Consider the following 14,518-nt stretch of genomic DNA (forward strand, 5'->3'; position numbering starts at 1 on the left):
TAGCCAATAGGAGTGATCGGATCATTATGGCAGCCCATGGATGACCCTGCTCTACAAAGAGAGAGGGGTCATCTAGGTTCATTATGAAAAAACACAAATTATTAATAAATAAAAAAATTATAATTATTACCTGATCACTTGTCGGTGACATTTTAAGTCGCTGATTATTGATCGGTCTCCCTGATTGATGTCAGCGGCCTAAACCTGTCACTTACAAGTAATCTGATAAAAAAAATATTTAAAAAAATATAAATGCACATGTTCCAGTTTTGCCCTCATAGCTTCCTCAAAAAATGCATGAACCATGCATGTGAGGCCTTGTTGGAATCATGGGATCTTGGTGAACAAAATGTGGTGTTTTCTTCCACTGTTGCACTTATGGTGTGCAAGAAATTCAGTGCAACATTGAAATGTATGCGTTAAAAATGCAATAAAATAATTTCCCTGTGAAGTTTGGCAGACATCAGTGAAGAAATGGCTGGCTGAAAACTGTCAAAACTACCCTAGTTGAACACCTTGACTCGTCTACTGTTCATAAATATATACTTTTATGGGGTAATTTACAGCGGGGGGCTTCCAAAATGTCCCAAATGGGATATGGGCCCAGGAAACCAATTTCTGAAAATTCCAAATTTGAAAACTAAAATGCGCATGTTCCAGTTTTGCCCTCATAGCTTCCTCAAAAAATGCATGAACCATGCATGTGAGGCCTTGTTGGAACCGGGGGATGTTGGTGAACACAATTTGGTGTTTTGTTCTGCAGTTGCACATATTCTATACAAAATATAATATAAAATCTAAAGCAACATTCCAACATATGCAAAAAAACCCAAAAAAATATAAAAATACCTCAAAATTTGGCAGCAATTGGCGATAAAATCCCTGTTTGAAAAGTGTCAAAATGACCCTAGTTGTACACCTTGACTTATCTACTGTTCATAAACATATAATTTTGGGGGGATAATCAGTATCTGTGACAACTATTGCAGTTATTAGACTACCATGCCAAATTTGAAAAAAATTGCATTTCAAAAACGTGATGCATGCCTTGCAATATTTGCCCTATACTGGTCAAAATAGATAAAAATCCTGGCCATGATGGGTGGTTTCCAAATCAGGACAACTTAATGAATATATTTGGGATAATTTTTTCCCATTGGTTCAATGTGTGTACAATTTGTATGTATACAAAACTGTAAAAAAATGCTTTTTTTTCATTTTTTCCCCACTTTTTCCAGTTTATTTCAAACAAAACAATGTACTACCCAGCTTAATATGGTTTCAAATGAAAGCCCTACTTGTGCTGAAAAAAACAATATATGATTTGTGTGGGTGCACCAATTGATAAGAGAGAAATTACAGTTGAAGAAAGACATGGCAAAAACACAAAAACGGCTCTGGTCCTTTAGCGACACGTTAGTATCAAAATCCCGGCCCTGAAGGGGTTAAAGTACCGTTGCGACATGTGGTCGCCCTAGCCCCAAACCGGCAGTATGACTGCCAGTGGGCCCTAGAAGGTTAGTGCATGTGGCCATGGAGGATTATATGCAATGAGCGAGGGGCCTTTTCACAGCCATAACATGCTCAACGGAAGTAAATACTAGGTGTCACTATTTCTATCTTCTCTTCAGCTGTAGAAAGTCCGTTGGTTTTCAGCAGGTTGGGGACAGGTTGATTATCTGGGTTTTGTTGGTTGCAGTTATGGAACATCAGTGTTTTTCCTGCAAATTCATGTGTGTGAAAATACGAAATACGACATCCGTGAGCAAGTGAGGAAAGTAACCTTCTTAATGCTGAGTGGAGGCCTAAAATTGTGCGACTTATCTGTGGTAACTTATATATTACAAAAAGTATTCCGGGGATAAAAGCATAATTCACCCCGCAGAAGAACGGACCAGAGAGTGGAGAGAGAGAAATGCCGGCAGCTTAGTTACCGTCAGGGCGGCAAAAGTCTCATGAAGTCTCTTTCCTCTGAAACCCATATGACACTACATGGTTCATGCTGCGGCAAAATTAACACATGATTGTATTTTGCAGTGTTTAATAACGCCATTATTTAAATTCTGATGGGGCTTATTATGGTAGTTTAATTTTTTTACTCTTTTTGTCCAGATTACAACAGTGAAACCCTGATTACTATAATGCGGTTATGTAATATAATGTCTGAAGCCTTTTTTCTGTGTTTTACATGCAGCTCCACATCCAGCCACTAATGCATCTAGAATTACCTGGCTTGGGACAGCCTGTGTCTTTTCTGGGCTCTTTTTAGGGATTTTCTGTTTTCTTTGTGAATGTGTATCGTCCAAAACCGGATTGTGCCTATTAGGAAATGTTGCTGTCATTAGCCAAATGTTTCTGTATTACTGAACCTCCAGGTTGGGTATTTGCCTGATGTGCCAGATGACCAGACTGTGAATTTGGAGAGGTGAAGCTCACTGATGGGGCTGATATCTGATAAATTCCATTGGTAATTATGTGACAGTAATGGCTGACAGCGTATACAGTGACCGTGGGTGATAAGATATAAACGGCCGCACTGAGCGAGTTTCAAATAATTCCGCAAAGTAACTTACAATACAATGAAATATGGGATGTGTTGGAAAGTGAAATACACAGGTTAATGTGTTCAATCACATCTAAAGAAGAGACCTCCGAGGTCCTGGAAGCTCATGTCTCTCGGTAGCTTTATCTAGTTAGGCTTAATAAAAACCAAAGATTCCATTTTCCCTTTTCAGCTATTAATAGAAATGACTCCTTTTGGGGTTTTTATATATTTTTTAATCTATGAGTAACTCTATAAGTAAAGTGATGCTGTTTCCAGCATTATAAATAACAGAGGAGATGTCATTTCCTCATCAGTCCGGTCTGTCTTTAGCTCCTCTCCCAGTCGCCTTCAGCCTTCAGATCCGCGAAGGTCTCAGCGAAGTATGCTGGGTCGTTGTACATGCGCAGCATTTCTCCACTCATTGTTATGGCGACAGCCAGGCATCTATTCCAAAAAGCCTCCTTCACGCTGCCTGCAATGAAGAGCCCGAAGGGGTATGATGTCCTCGCTCCCGTGTAAGAATAGGACACGTACAGGCAGGCCATGAGAGCTGCCTTTAACTCCTGCTTGCTGACCAGACAGCTGGAGATGGCCTCTCTACACACCAAGTAAAGAAAGGTGACGGTAGCTGGTGTTAAGAATGGCTCTGCCTGCCATCCTTGGAGGTAGAGGGCTCTGTCCACATTAACAATCCAGCGCACAGGGTCCATGGGACTGAGAGATGGTATCATAGGACACCTGCCGCAGATAAATCTACCAAACCAATGCAGCACCTTGATGGTATCAGCCGGCTCCAGGTCCCGTTGTGATGGTAAATTGTTGGGATCGGGCACGGTGTGTTGGGCGCTGCTGGTCGGTTCGTTGTCTTCTGGCTGCTGGTTCAAAAACCGAGCCAGAAACCTCTTCAAGGGCGGGTCTGATGTGCTGACCGAAGAGCGCCTCTTGAGCGGTTTCCCTGTCTTTTTCTCCTGAGAAGCCATGTAATATTTGGCAACAACAACAAGACGTTTCAACTGCTAACAGCTGAGAGTTATGCCTGAGATGCACCTGCCAGCTTGTTTTTGAGAGTCACAGAACACTGTGGAGAGTCTAAGCCATTGTTCTACCTCATTACCATGACATCATCATCATTCTATCAGTCTTTATGATCTATGGTGATAGGACATCATGAACACCAGGGACTCCAACTCCCATAGCTATATTTAATAAATACAGTAAATTTACCTGAATCCAATGTAATATAAACACAAGTCTAGGATCGACCCTGAGTGATTCTTCTGCAGACACCATAAAGCTGCTTAACTAAACACGTTTCTAACTAAATGCAGCATTAGAAACACCATTCCTAGTCCTGCTAGATGACCAAACCAATCTTTAATCAAATACAATTTTGCCTTCTTTATATTGTTTTCAATAAAAGCCACCCGTATGCTTAGATGGCCTCAAAACCGGCCCCAGGTGGTATTTTCGTTTCGTTTTTTTCTTATCATTTTAATTCAAAATATTCATCATTCCCAAACAATCTGGTTTTGAATTCGGAAAAAGAGTAGATGTGTGCATTTTCTGTTCTCCGTTATAACCATCCCTACAACATTTGTGAGGAAAAAACCATTAACGCTTTTCTGTGAACAGTATTAAAATGTTAATCCTATCACATAATAAAAGGTAATTTGATGTGTATTCTACTAGCGTTATATGAAACGAGGTAATCTTCCTTTTAAAAATGAACATGATGGTGTCGATCCCAATCCTGGTCACTAGATGTCGCTCTTGTCCTATTTATATGAGCCATATGTTCTCCGCAACATCCAGTACGGCCCTGCAGTGAAAAGTGGCTTCATACCTTGTTTAAGGGGTCCTCAAAACTGTACATTTTGTGGGAAAATGTACAATTTAAGTAGTATTGCTTATTTTATCATAATTCAGATATTCCTCTATAGGGTTCATTCACTGAAGCGCTAATGTGCATGCAAGTTGCTCCAGAGTTGTGTTTACCTTTAAACAAGTTCATTATACATTGTGAAGGGCTGACACTGGCGAGCTTCTCCTCCAAGAGCGGATGAGCTGATGATGATTGCGTTATACATTCTTCAATTAGCAAGGGAATTATTGGCGTCGGTTCTTCATAATGCGTAGTGAAGCTGGTGAGCTAATATTACAATTTCCTTACAAACTCCCGCTTTAGTGAAAAATCCCCTTCATATTACAAACAATTTGCTTCATTGAGGGATGAGATTGCAAAGAAATCAGCCAGAACCACAAGCCGTCCAGATGTCCCATTTGGGGGTTATTTTTTTGTACTGATAGGGTTGCCATGTGGGCATTATTTGTGAGACACATATATATTTCTATATATGTCACATATTGCTGACCAGCAGATATAAAGTGAAACCCTGCAGTGTGTGGGATGTATAACTGGGTAACTGATTGGTCTCAGTGAGTGTATACATCCCACATACTGCAGGGTAGCACTTCATATTTGCTGATACTGATCCATTCTGTTGGTATGGGATCATTTGCACAGTGATGGCCGCGCCATGCGCAGGAGAGCGCCACAAATACTCCAGTTGGATGGTTGTAGAAAACTATGATACAAACATTTAAAAGAGAGAAGGAGTGAGAGACAGAGGAGCTGCCCTGCCTCACGGGGGATCCAGAATCTCATCTCAGGAGGGACACTTTCCGATTTATTTTTCTATCCACCATCACAATTGTGTTTATTTAGTTTACAATAATCTTTCCTGCATAATAAAGATGAGAAAAAAGCAGAAAAAAATAGAAAAACACAATAACACAAATATTTTCCTTGTGATATCTGTATTGCCACAATAATTATATTACATACCTGCGAACAGTCCTCAATATAAGTTTCAGTCCCTAAATATTGAAATTATAAAGGCACATTATAAGCAGCATGAACTTCGGTCAAAATGGTGGAGCTTCTGGTGCCGTCTTTTCCCCGTTTTTAGGACGAATGCTCGTATTTGTAATAAAGCATTGTGCACCATGTGACATCATGTTCACAAAAAGCTGTGCATCTAGATTTGTCACCATAACAATATCGTATTTGCTCGATTATAAGACGACCCCCCAAATGTTAATATAAATTTAGGAAAAAAAAGAAAAAGCCTGAATGTAAGACTACCCTATAGGAAAAGTGTTTTAAATATTATTTTTTTTAATGAAAACTATAATTGAGAAAAAAGATTTTTTTGTTTTTATTTGCCAACTTGCCCCCCCAGATATGCCTTATACCCCTATATGCCACTCTGTCTCCCTGATATGCCTTTAAATCCCCTATCTGCCACTCTTCCTACAAAAGAGCCTTTTAACCCCTTAAATGCCACTCTTCCTACAGAAATGCCCTTTAACCCCATATATGCTACTCTGCCTACAGTAATGCCTTTTAACCCCGATATACCACTCTGCCTACAGATATGCCTTTTAACCCCCTATATGCCACTCTGCCTACAAAATTGCCTTTTAAACCCCTTCATGCTACTCTTCCTACAGAAATGCCTTTAACCCCCTATATGCCACTCTGCCTACAAAATTGCCTTTTAAACCCCTTCATGCTACTCTTCCTACAGAAATGCCTTTAACCCCCTATATGCCACTCTACCTATAATAATGTCTTTTAACCCCTATATGCTACTCTTCCTACAGAACTGCCTTTTAACCCCCTGTATGCCACTCTGCCTATAGTAATGCCTTGAGCCCCTATGTGCCACTCTGCCTACAGATATGCCTTTTAACCACCTATATGCCACTCTGCTTATAATAATGCCTTTTAACCCCTATATACCACTCTGCCTACAGAAATCCCTTTTAAACCCCTATATGCCACTCTTCCTACAGTAATGCCGTTTAACCCCCTATATGCCACTCTGCCCCCCCCCCCGACTTAAGCATGCTTTCTTGTCCCCCGTGCTTCAGGCTCCTGTGTAGTGGGTGCAGCCGGTGGATGTCTTCACGCTATGCCTAGACAACCTCTGCAGCCCGTTAGTTCCGCCGGGCTTCTATGACCGGAAGGTCATGTCACGCCGGTGCTCCATCATAGAAGCCCCGACGGAAGTGCCAGCAGCAGCGGAGGTTGTCGCGCAGATGTTCACCAGCTGCCAGGTAGAAGAAAGCAGATGCACGCAGACAACGGCACTTCCGCTGGTGCTTCTACGATGGAGCATCAGAAGGTTATGTTACACCGGCGATCCATCATAGAAACAACCAGCAGAGGCTGCCAGAGAGAAGGATCTTGGTCCCCTGCAGCTCTGCGGGGGATCTGGATCTGATTAGAGGACGGCCGCGAATGTAAGACGAGGGGTATTTTTCAGAGCATTTTATTCTGAAAAAAACCTTGTCTTATAATCGACCAAATATGGTATATATTTGGGACAGTAATTACTTACAAAATGAAATATTTTATATATAATATATTGCTTTAGGAGACAGTTATTTGTCCCAGAGAGCCCCAGAAGAATGCAAATTAAAGTACTTTATGTACTTTATGAGCACTTCATTGCAACTCCCTGCTGGAGAGCGGACATTAGACTTGTGGATTCAGACTTGTATGAATTGCAAATGTAATGAAATTTGACGATTTCAGCAATGCCCCAAGTAACGGATTAAAATGAAGCAAAAAAACTATAAACTTACACTCCCACTACGCAGGCACAGTGATCAGAAATGCAGGGCAAAGGAGCCTTGCTTACTGAAACATAAAAATAGTAAAATATTAAAAATGTAAAAAATAGTTAAAGAATAAATTAAAATGTAATAAAATGTAAAAGTAATAAAGAATGTGAAAAATTGAAAAAAATAATACTTTTTTAATGAAGCAGAACATAAAGGGCTATGTATGATAGTATAGGAATTAATATGTATTTAGTGCTTGCGATCCAAGGAGAAATCTGTCAGCACATCTGCAGCTTCTTCTTGGAACTTAGTATCAAGCACTACAGAAAAGAACAACATACCGTATTGGCTGGGATATAGGCCGCACCCTAAAAGTTTGGTGCTTTTTAAAAGAAAAAGTTTTTTTAATAGACATGCTGCCACTCTGTCCCCCCCCAGATATGCTGCCACTCTGCCCCCCCCTGAGATATGCTGCCACTCTGTCCCTCCCCGAGATATGCTGCCACCCTGTCCCCCCGTAATATACTGCCACTCTGCCCCCCCAAGATATGCTGCCACTGCCCCCCCCCGAGATATGCTGCCACTGCCCCCCCCGAGATATGCTGCCACTCTGCCCCCCCCCCCCCCCGGATTTACCAGAGCAGACTCCCGGGTGTCTTGCCGGGCCGGCGGGTTACATCTACGCAATACGCGTATACAACTTCCGGTGCCGGCACTCAGCGGATGTGCCGGCACCAGAAGTTGTATATGCGTATTGCGTAGATGTCCCCTGCCGGCCCCCGCAAGACACCCGGGAGTCTGCTCTGGTAAGTCTTGGGGGCAGAGGTAAAACGCATCGTGCGGACGTTCACTGGCTGCGGCGATGCGCGTAAACAACCTCCGCTGCCTGCACGTCTGCTCGATGTGCTTTAACAATCCCCGGCAAATTCCCGGCAAGGGAGATTGTTAAAGCACATCGTGTAGACGTGCCGCTGCCGGTGAACGTCCGCACGATGCGCTTAGACAACCTCCCGTGCCGGCACTCCCCCCGTGGGAAATGATGGCAGGGGAGGCTGTCTGAGCGCATCAGAGAGTAGGATGCAGGTCCCCTGCACCGCTGCGGGGGATCTGTATCCTAACCCTGCTGCCTGCCCGGCGCCCGGAACTGCATGTCCCAGGCGTCGGGCGCTAGACCCCGAATATAGGCCGCACCCCCACTTTAAAGACTTAAAGTGGGGGAAAAAAGTGCGGCCTATATTCGAGCCAATACGGTATTTTGACCGACTCATTAAAATGTATGCGTGTAAAAAGTATACTGACACCTAGTGGTAGGTCTGAGCATTGCAGCCAATCATCCCATCATCCCAATATGCTGTTTAGTATGTCCCTATTAAGAGCCATTGCTTTTTCCCTATTTCCATAATATTGGTGTGTTATTTTTTACCTTTGTCCATCTGCAGTAATGAAGTCACATGAGAAGATATCTGAGCCATGATTCCATGCACATCGTGCATCTGGATATGTTTTAAACACCACAACAAAGCAGAACTCGGCTGTCTTGTCAATGCTGTACTCTACCCTAGATGTGTTTAGATCAATAAATCCTTTGTCTATGGGAACAAAATAATAAAATAATATAACAATCACAAATGTCCACAAATTCCACCCAATTACAAGCTCATTGGTTGTTTTCAGCGGACCTCATCCTACCTGAACTTTGGAGAAGGATAGAGGTGAGGCATGGGATGGGGTCTATGCCTCTCCAAAGGCTTCACGCCACATTAACTGGCACACAACCAAATTGTCATGGTTTGGGAATGGAGGTTTACCTATTCCCCCCAGGTATTTTGGGAGCTTTTTAATCAGCTCATGCAATAAATAATACATTTATATATGTAGGGTTGACCTTTTTATTTTGCAAGTTCCAGGGAAGGACATGGCATGTAAATGTTCATGAAACACGCATGCCCTCAGCATTGGTCATTATTGTCTTTTACAATAATACAGAACAATACATTTTTACCAGTGTCATTGTTTTGTGTTAGACACATGTAAATCACAGTTTCAAGGCACACATTCCCTCATACCTTACATTACACCCCAGCTCATAAAGTGCACAATGTCTTTAAAATATATATTATGAGAGTGGCGTGATCATTGTCACAGAGCTGCAGAATACGTCGTGCATTTTTAATTAATTAAACAAATGGTGATTTCTTACCTCATTTTTATGTTCAAAATCCCACTCAATTCCAAAGTCAAATGACTCGTACGTATATCGACATCGCATTATAAAAGGATCTCCAGTTCTAAGCAAAAATCTTTCAAATGGAAGATCTTCAAAACAAAAATGGCATTCATTTTCAAAACTGATTAATAAAAACAAAGTCTCTATGTTTGTTTTTTTTGGTTATGCCATTGTTAATGGCTACTTTGCGCTCGCTCTAACACCTTTTACCCCACGTAAGTACAAACATGCGTTTCATTGAAACGGTATAATGAGCCTTAAGTCTGTGTCTGCGCATGAATGCATATCCGCTTTATACTTCTGCTGAAGTCAAGTCAAATAAGTTGAGTCAATGTGCATTTTATTTATGTTGGACTGGAGTTGTTCTTTTATTTTAATGAATAAAGTATATTCTGCGAACGTTCTGCAGCACAGAAAAGGTTTCACCTGCTATATGGTAGCAGCAAGAACTTTTAGAAAATCTAAATTTACATGAAATATAATTAATTCAATTATTGGTTAGTAATTTATTAAAACAGCAATTCAAATTTGAAATAATAAGTATGATGTATTACCCAGGGTATATAGCTGCGTACATTCCCTGCCAAGGCTATTAGCGGCACAGCACCAGACACGCTCCTGCAGAAGCTTGCGTGCCGGCAGATCATGGGCAGCCCTCGTCACTCCGTAAATGTTTGTGTTGCTGTAATGAACGTCTCCTGTCTTGTTGTCACATCTGTAATAGGAATATTCAGGCAATGAATAGGATGAATCCGTGTTTACTCCGCTTATCCCTGCGTTCCGATACAAAGCACAGGTTTTGACTAAGGGCACCTTGTTTTCTCTCCGGATGGCTGGTTTAGCATTGAACTTAACGGAATCTGTTTGTGCCGGCGGCGGCTACTCTGCTGTAAAGGAGAAAGAAGCAGCAGCCATGCAAAGAAATTACCACTGCTTGTTTTATAATGTATTTACCATTAGCATCCTAGAGCAGATTTACTTATAGGTTAATGAAAAGATAAAACCCCCCAAAAATGAGTCATTTCTATTAATGGCTGAAAAGGGAAAATGGAATCTTTGGTTGAAGATGTGTTTTTATTAAGCCTAACTAGATAAAGCTACAGAGAGACGTGAGCTAATACCCAACATATCAGGATGGCACAGTGGCATATATGGGGTATACGGTATATTTGGGGGGCAGAGTGGCATATCTTAGATTTAAGGCATAGCAGAGGGCACTATGGCATATAGGGGGGGTATAAGGCAAATCTGGGGGGCAGAGTGGCATATCTGGGGGTATAAGGCATATCAAGTGGTATAAGGCATATCAGAGGGCACAGTGGCATATCAGGGGGGTATAAGGCTTATAGGGGATAAGGCATTTCTGGGGGACAGAGTTGCAAATATTGGGGGCAGAGTGGCATATCTGGGGTATAAGGCAGTGTGGCAAACCTGGGCTCAAATGTGCATAACTTGAGGGGCAGGTTGAGAAATAAAAACAAGAAATGCATTTTTCTAATAAACGAAAAATAAATAAACGAAAAATTTTCATTTATTTTTTATCCAATGAATCGATTAATCAAAAAAATAATCGGCCAAGTAATCGATTATGAAAATAATCGTTAGTTGCAGCCCTAGGTGGAGGTGTGGGGGGTGAAGCAATTATATACGGTGATATTATATTTATGTGGAGGGTATGATGTGGATGAGGGCACTGAGACAGTTGTATATTCTAATATCATATTTATGTGGAGTATAAGGTGGAGGTGGGAGGCTTGGGCTGTGGCAATAATATTGTAATATATTTATGGGGATACAAACTGTAGGTGGAGGGAGGGGGCTAGGGTGAGGTACTTATTACCGTATTTGTTTGATTACAAGATGACCCTGATTATAAGACGACCCCCCAAATCTGAATATTAATTTAGGAAAAAAGAAAAAGCCTGAATATAAGACGACCCTATAGGAAAAAAGGTTTACCAGTAAATGTTAATTCATCTAAACTATTTTTTTTAATAAAAGCTATGATTGAGAAAAATATTTTTGTTTTATTTCCTTCTATTTTCCAACCTGCCCCCCAGTTATGCACATCTGCCCCAGAAATGCCTTATACCCCATATATGCCACTGTGCCCCATGATATGCCTTTTAACCCTCTAAATGCCACTGTGCCTCATGATATGCCTTTTAACCCTATATGCCACTGTGCCCCATGATATGCCTTTTGACCCCCTATGTGCCACTCTGCCTCCAGAAATGCCTTATACCCCTATATGCCACTCTGGCATTTAGAGGGTTAAAAGGCATATTATGGGGTAGAGTGGCATATAGGGAGGTTTAACCCCTTAAGGACCAGGCTGTGTTTTACCTTTTGTACCATTGGGACCGAGGCTGTTTTAACACTTTTGCGGTGTTCGTGTTTAGATGTAATTTTCTCTTCACTCATTTAGTGAACCCACACAAATTATATGTTGGTTTTTTTCAGGACAAGAAGGGCTTTCTTCAGATACCATTGTTTTAATCATATTATCTAATTTCCCATAAAAAAAAAATATGATGAAAAATGTAAAAAAAACCCACATTTTGTGACTTTTAACCCAAAAATCTTTTACTCATCCAAAAAAGCTAATGAAAAAACCTACTAAATATATTCTACTATTTGTCCTGAGTTTAGAAATACCCAATGTTTTTATGTTTTTTTGCTTTTTTCTGCACGTTATGGAGCATTAAGTACAAGTAGCGTTTTGCTATTTCAAAACCATTTTTCCAAATCTGGTAATTCTTCCCCCCATGTGCCATTTCGGATATCTTTGAAGCCGCCCAATGCAATTTACCCCATCAAATCATATATTTTTGAAAACTAGACACCCCAAGGTATTTCAAATGCTAGAATTTTAACTCTTTCCATGCACTAATTCTACCACCAGTCTTTGTGAAACTTTGTGGTAGTAATTTATTTTGTGTTTTTTATCGCTAAAATTGTGCTATGGATTTACAGCTCCTGGTATACATCACTTTCAAACAACACCCCAATATGTGTTCAGCAACATCTCCCGAGTACAGTCATACCCCCCATGCATGGGTTTGCCGGGTTGTTTGGGAGGTAAAACACCACATTAAGGAAGTGCACATTTTTTAACTTGGAACTTTTACATCTGGTCATTCTGCCCCCATGTCCTAAGCCTGCTAATTCAATTTACCCCATCAACCCATATATTTTTGAAAACTAGACACCCCAAGGTATTTCAAATGCTAGTATTTTAACCCTTTCCATGCATGCGATTCTACCACCAGCCTTTGCCACACTTTGTGGTAGTATTTTTTTGGTATTTTTTTTTACTTTGGGTATAAATTTGTAGCTCCAGGTATATGTCACTATCAAACAACACCCTAATATGTGTTCAACAATATCTCTCGAGTACAGTGATACCACCCACTGCTGTTTGGGGTTAAAAGGCCACATTTGGGAAGTGCGCTTTTTTTTCCCTATTTTGGTCAGTCTGTGCCTATGCCCTATCTTTGAACCCGGCCACTCCAATTTACCCCATCAAACCATTCATTTTTTTAAATTAGACACCCCTTGGGTATTTGAAATGCTTTTATTTAAATTTTTCCATGTCAGGATTTTTGGGAAGATACAGCGCTAATTTTAGCACTTAATTTTTTCTTTTATTTATTTTACTCTTTTTGGACTTTTTTTTTTTTTACATTTTGCTGGAACTGCATAGTTCCTTTGATGCATAATAATTTTTAAATGTTACCATGTTTTTTTTAAGCTTTTTCTTTTTTTCTTTTTTATTTTTTTTTAATATATAATCTACTATATATATATATATATATTTAATATATTTTACTAATCACATAGTTATTAGAAAGCTGGGCTCCATTGACTTGAGTTCTCTAAAGGGTCTGGAGACCATCTAGCGAACTTTTTCTACTTTATTATTTTTTTCCCGGGCCGCTGCCATCTTGCGGATGGCGAAGACCCTGCCCTGGGGTAAGTATTTGGTGTCGCTGGATGCCTCCTGATCGAGGCATTCCAGCGACACCATTTAAGTTTAGGAGGTGATCGTTGATCGCCTCCTTAACGCTTTTAAAACGGGCGTCCATACAATGTATGGCGGATGTTGGCCCCCCGGGGAGGGGCCAGACATGGCCCATGATGCCGATCTCGGTGTTGCTGAATGCATTCGACATTGAGGCATTACAGCAACACCGTTTAAGCTTAGAAAGTGATTGTTGATCACTTTCTAAGCTTGTTTAGGTCTCATGACGTGTCAGGCACGTCATAGGTCGTTAAGTGACCGTTTTGCATGACGTGCCTGATCCGGCAATGGACTTTAAGGGGTTAAGGCATTTCAGGAGGCAGAGTGGCGTATAGAGGGTTAAAAAGGCATTTCTGGAGGCAGAGCGGCATTAAGGGGGTAAAAGGCCTTTCACAGAGCACTCTGCCTACAGAAATGCCTTATGCCCCCATTTAACACTCCCCCCCCAACTTACCGGAGCTTCTGAGTCCCCTGTCATGTAGCCGGGGCAGCGTGTAGAGCTCTATGCGATTCCCGTAGACAACTTATGCTGCAGCCGGAAGGAGGTGCAGCACCGGGGGTTGCTCTGAAAAAAACCTCGTCTTATAATCGAGCAAATACGGTATATATGGTGTTATTATATAGTTGGTGAGTTTATGGTGGCGATAGAAATTTTAAGGTGGAAAAGAATGATGGTGAGAGAGAACATATGGTTATTTGAACATGAATGGCTAGCGGGTTTGAGCCGTGACTACCGTTGCTCTTTTGCCCAACCAGTATCATGGAAGCCCTTCGGCTGGCTGAGCATCATAGGAGCATTGTGTAGTTTCCAGCTGACATTGTTGAAACTCTGTAGGTCCCGCTGAGGTCGAGGGCGTTCCCGCTGACGGCGGCGGGAAACACCCTCATTTAAAGGGAAAATGGGCGGGGAGTGAAGTGTGTCCGGACCCCGCTACCGCGACCCGGAGAATTCGGGTCTTGACATCAATCTCCGAATCAAACCAAGTGATCCCAGCCAGGGGGACAGATTCTGGGAGAGCCATGTGGCCAGGGCGGATTCAAGGCTCTGGTGGGCCCTGTGCAAATAATATAATAGTGGGCCCCCCTCCCA

The sequence above is a fragment of the Spea bombifrons genome, chromosome 2, assembly GCF_027358695.1.
Source record: "Spea bombifrons isolate aSpeBom1 chromosome 2, aSpeBom1.2.pri, whole genome shotgun sequence".
NCBI lineage: Eukaryota > Metazoa > Chordata > Amphibia > Anura > Pelobatidae > Spea > Spea bombifrons.